Source organism: Ictalurus punctatus, chromosome 23 (genome assembly GCF_001660625.3).
Source record: "Ictalurus punctatus breed USDA103 chromosome 23, Coco_2.0, whole genome shotgun sequence".
Classification (NCBI taxonomy): Eukaryota; Metazoa; Chordata; class Actinopteri; order Siluriformes; family Ictaluridae; genus Ictalurus; species Ictalurus punctatus.
This window is the reverse complement of record NC_030438.2, coordinates 1,785,301-1,797,065: the sequence shown is the minus strand read 5'-3', so window position 1 is coordinate 1,797,065 and position 11,765 is coordinate 1,785,301.

The window sequence follows — 11,765 nt, the reverse complement described above, 5'->3', positions numbered from 1 at the left end:
ACCATGCACAGCATTCAGCTAGTGTCCAAATGATCTACCCTGGATGGTGACAAATACACAAACTGCACTTAAATATTTGCAGAAAATGTGGAGCACGGTGCCATTTTTGACACATGGTGATATGACTAAATAATGTTATACACCAGGGCCTTCCTTTGTCATAATGTAAGCCTTTGACCTCTGTCTGACCCCATGCTGACCCCCATCACTTTCATGGGGTCATTATGGCATTATGTATTAGCAGGTATATGACGCATGAAAGGGAAATCACTCTCTGAGGTGACAGCATTCACAAAAACCTGGTTAAGCACAAGATACTGTCACAGACAAGTGCAGTTTCTGAATTTATTCACTATTCGCCATAAAGTGAACTATTTGGGTGCCATTTTGTAGTGCTGTCCAAATTCCCAGTGGGAAAATTATGTTCTCTGGTAAATGCACTATATTATTACCCACAGTACACCATAAATCCATAAATCATTGTTTACAATGTTCACACTGCTGACAGTGTTTGTACAGGACAGCCACTTCAATTCCACTCAAGTCTGCTGCTTATATCTACAATGTTTACACCCAACTGCATTACCGCATTACACTGTTAGACTGTTAGATAAACGTACCATTGAAGCCAACAGGCACCGAAAAGCGAAATACAAAAATTATTTAGATTTTTTAATACTTGTCTGTTACCGCTGCGCCGTATTCAATGCTATGTAGAACAATCTATATATACACAGTCTATATATCTGAAATCTGACATCTGCCTTTAGCAGCATTGTGACAGACTTAGGGTAGGGTAGGGTATATGAGCATGGCGCGCACACACACACACACACACACACACACACACACACACACTGTTAAAATGACATCAATTACATTAGAATACTTTGAATATCAGAGTAATGTCTCACTTGAAAACCAATTTAATATTCTTATAACAATCCAATTACACAGGAAAACTGGTTCAGTCTGATATAATTATCACTGTTTCACATTTCATTTCACAGTATTGTAGTGATAGTCTATTTTTTCCTTCAGTTTTTATGCAGTTTATTTGATCTGTTTAACTTCTATTACCGTTTTAATGAATTACTGCATTTGTCCATTCCTTAGCAGGTGGGATTTAAAGCTCATCATAAGGAGCACCTGTAATCATAGATTTTTTTAAAAAAATTAATTTAATGTATTATTCTTATTTTTTTAACAAGAATAACAATGCATTACTGGAGATTACAAAATAGACTGTTTCTCCTCCAAATACCATATAATAGCAAGATAAGCTCTATCAACATACAAAAAAGAAAGTGGGAAACTGCAACATATCTCTGAGCACATTAGGTTTTAACCAGATATTGTTTAAAGGCTCATGTCTGGGATACAATAAAAACAAAACTTTCAGGAATTGCCAATTTTCAAATGGTGTTTATTTCTGATCACCCTTTCCTGGTCCAGTGGTAGTCTGGACAGCAGTGCTGTCACCCCAAAGCTTTAAATGTCATGCAGGTCTACACTCTTTTGACCAATGGAAGCCTCTAGTGGACACTTGAGGAATGGATATTGAACCATTCTCACTTCATTTTCATTTTCGATCAGTCAATTTTTTCAACTTTCATATCCTACAGAAGTCCACCTTTTTGAGAGTTTGAATTTGTAATTTTGAATTATGTGATTATGATGTTTTTGTTTTTTGTTTTTTAATTATGCCCATCATTTTGGTTTGTACCCTGTCCAGGGTGTCCCCCACCTTGTTCCCCGAGTTCTCTTAGAATAGGCTCCAGGCTCCCCCAAGACCCTTTGTGGGATAAGCAGTATGGAAGAATTTTGCTTCTTGAGTTATTGTTGGTACTTTACTGGAGGTGAAAAAAAAAAAAAACTAAGAGGGTGCATTAATGAGAACGTGTTTACAGACACTGTCTAAGATTACTGATCTGTTTCTCCAGAAACATCCACCTGAAACCATGTACATAATAGATGAAACTATGCAAGCAGAAAGAGCCTGCAAAAAAAACTCATTAACTCTAGTAGTGAACAGGTAAGCGTACACAGCTGCACAGTTTTTCCGTTTTATTTTTTCCCCATGTAAGAATCTTCACACCTAAAGAAACTTTCTCGGGAAGTGATGCACTTGTTTATCTTTGTAAAGAAAGCCACAGTTGCAGGCATGCATTTAGAAAAAAAAAATCCTCTACTACTCTACTCTGAAAGTGTTAATGTAAACAAATGTAAAATAATACAAAACCAGAGCCCTGAAGATCAATTTTAAATCACCAAATCAAAACTCACTCAGAACACGGAGTCGACTCTGAATTAATAATGCTATACAGCCCTCTAGTGTTGTACAAGTAGTAACACCAGTGTAGAGTAGACCATGCCATGCACTGGGCAGAAGTCCACTGACTTGTCTTCTAATGCTCCTTTTTTTGTACTTTATTTATTTATTTATTTATTTATTTATTTATTTATTTATTTATTACGTAATCACTTACATCATGCTTCAGACTTGTGCTTTGCTCTTACTGACTAAAAGCAGTAGGATAATAATGCACAACTCGAAGGACTGTACTAATCGAGTCAGTAATATCAGTCATAAGAATTAAGAGACAGCAAGGAACACACTTAAGAGCAGGTAACAATTTTAATGAAGTATACGGTGTCAAGTTGGCATTTGTGAGAGATATGCAACTCTATGAATCTCACACGACAATCTCATCAGAAGCAAACAAATAAGTAAATAAATAAGTAAGTAAATAGATAAATAAAGAATATATCCTACCAGCCAAAAGTCTGGACACACCTTCACATAGAAAGTTATTTTTTACATTTTTACTGTTTTCTTCAATTGCATAATAATAACAACGAAGGATTCTATGAATAAAACGTCGGGGTTACGCATGTAACCCTCTTCCCTGAGAAGGGAACTCCACGTTGTATTTAGCATAACAGTATGGGAACGAGAATACCCACTCCGTCATACCAAGGGTACGGCCTGTTCAAAAATACCCAAGCCCGAGGGTCACTGCAAGACGCTCGAGCCCGGGGTGGAATGAATATCCAGGCTGTAATAACAAATGAATGTGTGTGGCGTAGACCACCCTGCAGCAGCACACACATCCTGCAAGGACACCACTTTGGACAAAGCCTTCGAGGAGGCGACCGCCCTAGTGGAATGAGCCCTTATGCCCAGAGGCGTGGCGAGACCGAGCGCCTCATAAGTGATAGAGATTGCTTCCACTATCCAATTCGAGATGCGCTGCTTTGACACAGCATCACCTCTACTGTCGCCGCCAAAGCAGACCAGCACCTGCTCCGACTTACACCACTGGCCGGAGCGGTAGACGTAAGTACAGAGAGTCCTTACTGGACACAGCAGGTGCATTCTCTCTTGTTCCGGTGTGAGGAACGGAGGAGGGCAGAAAGCCTGCAACACCACAGGGTGGACAGCCGATGTAGGCACTTTAGGAATATAATCCGGCCTAGGATTGGTAGGCCTGCAACACTGTCATTGTCTGCAGTGACCCACAAGCAAGACTACTCCTGCATAGGCCTTGCACACCAATGCCATGGCGGCTTTATGCGGTGGTTTGGATGCAAAGCCGGCCCCCCTAATTACCTGCCGTCGACGGAGAGAGGTAGCTCGCAAGCGTCTCCTCCACCTTCAGCCTAGCTAAATAGCCATGTCGTTCATTCCCCATGATGGCTGATTAATCCAACATCCTGTGGTTATAAATACGGCTTATGCATGGTTTTCCCCCAGAAGCCTGATGTTTTGTTATGTGCTTCTGGAAGACGGGAGTTTCTGCAGTGTGAGGGATTTACTTTCACTGGGGAGAAAAAGGCTCATCTAGCCTTAGTAATCACTTCAAGCAGCTCTTTATATGCTGCTCTCAGTTTTTAGCACATCCTTCTGGCTCCTCGGGGTCAGAGAGGGATTATTACTATTATTTCTGTGTGTGTTTATTTTTCTTCCCCTTTTGGCTTTCCATAGCGGAAGGAAGACGCGAGCTCCAAAATCCAGTGGAGAGCCGAACCCGGAACACAGAGCAAGAGATAGAGCAGCGCTCGTCTCCGGCTCCTCTTCCGGATCCATAAGCGATCCCCCGAACCTGAGACGGCTAGCTGCCTCAGCAGCGGCCGGCCCAGATCCGCGAGGCTCTGAAACCCGACTCGCTTCGGCTTCCGGGAAGAGCGCGAGTCGAGCTACTTAATGTAGGCGTTACCATGCGCAGCCTCTAGAGGCCGCCATCGCATGCTACACTCCTAAACACTTCACCCAGAAAGTGTGCACTTTTCCCCGTGATGAAACGGGAGCAAGCCGCAACACACTTCCTGAATTCTTTCTCGCTCATTACTTCCCTCTCTTTTCTTATCCTTTAATCTAAAAAAGAGATAGAAACGTTTAGAGATTTTGAGAAAATATCGAGTAGAAATGAAGCGTTTTTGTCACACAAACAACAGCCATGCAGTCTCGCTGAAGATAATAAGGCTGATGGCGTGGTTCACAGGTGCCATATATATATATATATCACGCGACGCGCTTAATTATCACGTCACCTGATCATGGCAGGCCTATAAATAGAGGCATGATTTTACACAAGCCCCAGATACCGGTCACGTGCGCAAGGCGTTCCCATAGTGTTATGCTAAATGCAACGTCGAAGTTCCCTTTGAAAGGGAACTATTGTTCTACTTGTTTTGAGTTTAACTAATCATAAAAAAATATCCTTTTTTAAAATTCAGTAATGAATATATACATGGGAAAAACATTTACATTTGTGTACAACAACAAAAAAAAAGCCTATCAAAATGTGATTAAGACAGTAAAAACATTCAGTCTAGTGTGTCAAAGCTTTTGACTGGTAGGGTTTTTTTGTTGTTGTTGTTGTTTGTTTTGTTTTGTTACTTAAAATTAAAGCAGTTTTCAATAAGTATATCATAATCTATGATCAGTTTATTTGGGTGAAACCTCAAAGATTCATAAGGAATACTATTAAAATTGAAAATAGTTTTGATTTATTTAACACTTTTCTTGGTCACTGAATAATCCAGTATGTGTCATTTCATGTTAATGTTGAATGTATTTTAATACATTAATACTATTTTTCTTCAAATAGTACAAATAGTAGAGAAATAAATTCTACGAGGAGGTGTTCAAACTTTTGACTGGTAGTTCTTTCTCTCACAATCACTTTCAGGATCTGCTTTCTACTGTTTTTGGGTTGCAGTGGATCCAGAACCTTTTTAAAAAAAATATTAATAATAATTATTATTTAAAACTGTTCTCAGTACTGGACTCAGGCTTTTTGACCCTTCTGTCTTGACAGATTAGGTTAACTTGTCCCTATACAATATGTACAGTTACATTAAGTCATTAATAAGATGCTCTTGTGTAAAGTGACTTCCAAAATGTGCAAACATCTGCATCTGCAAGGATTCATAACCTGAAATACAAGAGAAAATTCTAGTTTGTACACATGCTACAGTGGTCTAAATGGTAACAGAATGACAGTTTTAACCTTATAGCATAAATAATAATACAAGTAAAGAAAAAAAAAGTGAAGAAAGTAAAGAAAAAGTTAACATGTTATCCTAGTGCTTTTAAGAGGAGGGTCTGTAGACATTTTAGAAAGGAATAGTGGGAGTAGAGTGGAATAGAGTGGATGCGGCAAGTCTTCTTCATTCAGGAAGAGATGTCTGAAAGGCCATCTGATATCTTCCGAGAGACTTGGGAGGTAGATTTAGAAAAAAGAGAAGTAAAGTTGTGTCATTTGCATAGCAGTAAGAGAAATCGCGAGACCTATGATTTAGTTTACAAGGAAAACAAGAATGGACTGAAGGGTGAAAATATTTTGCTGTGTTATGAAACATAATTTCTCCCTCTGCCACCTAAAGCAGAAGAGCAGCAGAAATACGAATAAGTAAAAGTTAAATGCATGTTTATTATTTAATAAAATAATCGGACTCCAATTTATAGGGTTTATAAATTATTCTAAAACATGACCTATAGTAAAAATATTGGAAAAGCATACTCATCGTTAGATCACTAGCACACCTTTATAAATCTCTTGTTCACATTAACATGGCTTCATATTTTTTTTAAGCATTTATCATATGACACAGTTATTCTTCTACTATTGAATATGCAAGGAGAAACTAATTGCTTGTCTGAGGTTTAGTTAAAACATGTCTATCAATAAATACTCAACTATACCTGGATATTGATTTAACTTTCCATTTCCTAAAGAAGGAAGACTGGGTACCTAATAAATCACTTAAATTAATATATTAAAACATACTGTCCATTTACAGAAATGATGGGGAAACAAGCCCATGTTAGAAATAATGCAGATGGAATCTCGCAACTGCTGGTGAATAAGACAAGAGGTGTCTCGCTAGAAGCTACACATGAGTACAGGAGTTAAATGTAAATCTCACCACTAGACAGGAAAATGGCATGTCCCAAAACAAGAACACAGAACTTGTATCCCTTTCCCATTTATATCCAGGAGCTTACTTCGTTGGTTGTGCACAGAGAGATCAAAGAAGTATCATCCTGGGGGAAGAGTGTGTGTCCCCATGTCTCACCTCCTGCCACTGAGGCCACATACAGCATATGCAAGTTATGTTTGATAACTGCTATTTCCTGAATGTATGCATTACTGTTGTAATCACTACAATGTTCACCATGAAATATTTGACGCATAATGGGAACTAATGGGAAAATAAACTGATTTGATATACACCAATCAGCCATAACATTAAACCCACCTGCCTAATATTGTGTAGATCCCCCTTGTGCCACCAAAACAGCTCTGAACCATCGAAGCATGGACTCCACAAGACCTCTGAATGTGTGCTGGGGTATCTGGCACCAAGACTTTAGCAGTAAATACTTTAAGTCCTGTAAGGTGCGAGGTGGGGCCTCCATGGATCAGACTTGTTTGTCCAGCACATCCCACAGATGCCAGGACCCAAGGTTTCACCCAGAGCATCACACTACCATTGCCAGCTTGCTTTCTTTACATAGTGCATCCTGGTGCCGTCGCTTCTTCAGGTAGGTAATGCACACACACCTGGTCATCCACATAATGTAAAAGAAAATGTGTTTCATCAGACTAGGCCACCTTTTTCCATTGCTCCATGGTCCAGTTCTGATGCTCACATGCCCATTGTAGGTGCTTTCGGCAGTGAACTGTGGCCAATATGGGCACGTGGTTGTATCGATCCTGTAAGTATGATGAGAACAAGGTCAGAGCAGAGCCTCTAATCCACAAAAACAGCAAGAGTGGAAATGATGATCTGGTGATTCACAATGACAGAGGCAGCAAAGAGGTCAAGGAGGATGAGGGCAGACATAGATATTAGACTCAAACCATGTAGTGGGCATATTATCTCAGAGTATGTTCCACACATCACAAAACTCATATTAAAGTAATACGTACTCAAGTTTCAGTTGCACTTTATTCTGACAATTTAACTGACAAGGTGCAAATAGTTCCTGTAAAAGCAGTGTTAGTCAAGAATAGTCATAGCTACTATAATCAGGTCAATAAGGTGAAGGTTTATTGTTATCGTAAAAAAAAAAAAAAAAACTCTTTGATTATTATTATCTTTAGTAACTGCTCTGTCTTGTTCAGGGTAATGTGGATTTGGAACCTATCCCAGCTGCACTTGGTGCAAGGCAGAAGTGTTCACCCCAGGTAGGATGCCAGTCCATCATAGGGCACTACTTATTCTCACCTAGGGGTGATTTTATTATAGCCAATTTACCTACCAGCACGTTTTTGGAGAGTGGAAGGAAACTGGAGAACCTGGAGGAAACCCACACAAGCATAGGCATGCAAAACTCCGTACAGGCAGTAACCTGAGCTCAGGACCCTTGAGCTGTAAGCCGCCAATGCTACCTACTGTTCCAGAAAAATGGAAACATAACAGTTCAAATTACCCCCTTAAATGTATGTGTATATGTGTGTAAGGTTAAAGTCCAGACATTCCTATGCTGCATTTTTAGTGCTGGAACAGGCATTGATGCACTATATTTTAGCAAATGTGTCCAGCAGTGTGTTGGGAGAGAGTTTTTGAACACTCAGCAATGCATCAGCATGGTATCATGTTCTGTGAAATTCAGTTAAACTAATGACTGGAAACCAGAGGATTCACTGAAAATCACTGGGGATGGTTATGAGAGGTGAAATAGCTTGTGTTTCTCAGAAGTCTGGGAAACAAAGCCAGGATCTGATTATCAGTGTGTATGTGACACACCATCCCTGTAGTAATTCAATTTAGTCTGCACTGGCGCCACTGGAATCAGGACATAGAGCTGATATGATTTTTAATTTTTTTTTGTAATGGACACACTTTTAATGTGACAAGCTACATAAGATCGCTGTGATTTGAAAGAAACTGTCCTTGTGCTATTAAACTTTGAACTTAACCTTTTAAACTCCAATCTTATATATCGACTAGTATCTGAAATGGCTGATTCCTGAAATGGCTGATGTGTATCATCCTGAAAGCAACTTTATAACCTCATCTTTCAAAGTTAAAGTACTATTGCTAATTTATGTCAGGATTAATCCACAATTAGTAACTAGTTTTCTGATACTGTTGCTAATTTGGAAATTGTTTATGGACAAAGAAAGTAAGACAGCTTCAAGAAGTAGACACATGCTATGTTTTTCACAAAAATGACATGAAAACATTTACATTAACAAACAATTACTTCCCAATCCTGATACATTGCATTTAAATAGGTTCTTGTCCCCAGTACTACCCCTCACCCTTAGCCCAAGTCAGGGATTTGTGTCTTTGTCCAGTGCGAAGTAATGAGCTTTAGTGTTTACCGCCTGACCCGTACCAATCCGTTTGTTCCTTGTAAATGTTTCATGTTGTTTTTTTTATCCTGTTTTTGTACTTGTGTTTTGTAATTCTGGTTTTGCCTAGTTTATTCCTTTTGTTGATCGCCTGAGCCACGCCTATTTTTGGATTTTGATATTGCCTTTCGTTTTTGGATCTGTCTTAACAGCAACCTCTTGCAAGCAAGTAACAATCTATTTGCAGAATTTTTTTTTAAAACCTGTAGAAGTGCATTAGTACAAGAAGTATTGTACACTGAATGATGGCCAGTTGACTATCTAAAGCTATAAGTCAGCTTCATAAATAAGTCTGTATTATATTTATTTAATTCATTTTGATTCTGACAATCTACAAACACAAACATGATTTAAGTAAAATAAAACAAATCACATACACTTCTGAACATCCTCCTCTGTTGGAGAGATAATATGGTCTGCTACATTTGTCTAAACCTTTATAGAACACTGATAGAGTGAACAAAATCATGGGATTGCCTACACTGATCAATATATACAGTATTAAAGTTGATTTTTGTAATCCCGTTTATATAATAGAGATTTTGTTGTCATTTGTCCTCAGTGTAATGTGGGTTATTATTTTGAAAACAAATGCCATCTCAAATACATTGTGTTCCCTTATTGTGTCCAACTGTTACTCACAATTTTAATCTCTATCTTGTTATATTCAAAGTAGTTTTGGCAACGATTAAACAAATTCCCTCTTTCCATCCGCATGTTGATTTTGGCACAAATTACATGCCGGATGCCCTTCCTGACGCAACCCCCCCCCTATTTTCCGAGCTTGGGAACAGCACTGAGAGTGCACTGGCTCATGCAACCCTCCAGTGGCTGGGGATGGTTCCCTGACTGGGAATCAAACCCAGACTGCAGTGATGAGAGCACCGCATGATAGCCACAAGTCCACTAGGGAACCAGCTATGGAAAATAAATAAAAAATAACAGATACAGAAAACACATTTTGTATTGTTTTATTTCTTTTTATTTATGCTTTCACAAAAATGAATCACATCTTTCTGAAATAACACTGGTAAAACAGAACACTGTGTGTGCATTTCATGTCTACAGTAGATCAGCTGAACATTGAACTTGAGCAGAGCAGAAAAGAAAAAAATACCATTTGAATGTACATGTAAGTATAGAGAGAACATTTTTATGAATTTTGGAAAACGTGTAAAATGTAAACCATTTAAGTCCACAGCTCCATCTATCCTGGAACCCAAGTGCAGATGCAGTCCCCTGCTCTAGGAGGAGACAACACCCCAGTGCAAACTCTCACTTGGGCCCCAGAACCTGACCACATGCAACTCTGTACGTTCATTGAAGTCTCATCTCTTTCTTCAATCGCTCAGCATGATCTGCCCAGCATCCTTCCTTCCAACAAGGTAACTAGGACAATCTGCTAGAGTTCATAAAAAGACAGGAGGAAACGGTAAATGAGCTTACCCAGGTACTGAAGACCACCTCTTCTCACAATGAGGGCCAGATTACCGACCTTGCTGCCAAGGTAGAGACTAACAAGCAACAGGTTGTCATCCTACTGACTGCAGCTAAACAACAAGAGGCATCCGAGGCCAACCGACAGGTTAAGGCTGTGAAACTGATGATCTCTGAGGAACTGCAGGAAATGGCATCAACCATCACCTTTGGGGTGATGGTTGACTCTGTTGAGTGTTGTTCCACCTCCCCAACCATCATTGACCATGCTACAAATTGACAGTGTGGATTATGCAACACTATTTAGGGATAAGCACATCTACCTCTGGATGGAAAGCAGCAGCTACTTCAGATCTTAGAAAGCAACCCATGAGTATGTACTCACCGACCTGGAAGAATGGATGTCCCGCAGCATCGTATCTACACCACCTGCCAAATACCAATCAAGCAACAGCCATATTGGTTGTCCCCTGTAAAACAACAAGCAATGGGAGAACAGCTGGGGACAGTGTTAAGAGAAGGAATTGTAGAGCCATCACATACTGGTTGGGCCTCACCGGTAGTCATGGCACCAAAGAAAGATTTGGTTCTGGGTAGACTATCGTAAAGTCAATGCAATTACAGAAAATAATGCTCATCCTCTCGAAATATTACTGAGATCCTACAATCACTCTCCGGGGCATCCATCCATTTTCTCCACCATAGACCACAACAGAGGGTATGGGCAAGTGACAATGGACCTTGAGAGTAAAGCCCAAACTGCTTTCATCGTGAGTGCAGGCTTATATCACTTCAATGTTATGCCATTTGGTTAAAAAATGCACCTGCTACCTTCCAGTGGCTGAAGGAGACAGTCCTGGGGAAGCTAAGAAGGAAGATTTGCTTTGTCTACATAGACAACATCATCTTCATTTATTCACCTACAGTGACCCAGCATTTCCATCACCTTCAAACTGTCATCCACAGACTGGAAGGCACTAGTTTGACTATAAATTTGAAGGTGCAAGATTTGTCTTCCAGAAATCACTTTTCTGGGTCATGTGGTAAGCACTAAAGGCATCATGGCTGATCCAAGTAAAGTTGAGGTCATTCCCAGCAATTTGAAGGAAGTTCAGCATTTTCTGGAATTAGCTGGTTGGTACCACTGATTTGTGCCAAACTTTTCTAAAATTGCTGAGTGCCTCAACTCACTGAAAAAGAAAGGACGGGTGTTTAAATGGATGACGTTGTGTCAACAAGCATTTGACCAGTTGAAAGCATGCCTCATCTCACCCCTTATTCTCGGCCACCCTGATTTTCAGGTCCCTTTTATCATATATACAGATGCCAGCGACTCTGGATTGGGTCCCATTCTCATACAGCAAAAAGATCCAGGCAGAGAGGAAGTTACTGCATATGCCAGCAGAACCTTAACTGGGGCAGAAAACAACTACACTGCAACCAAAAAAGAGTGTC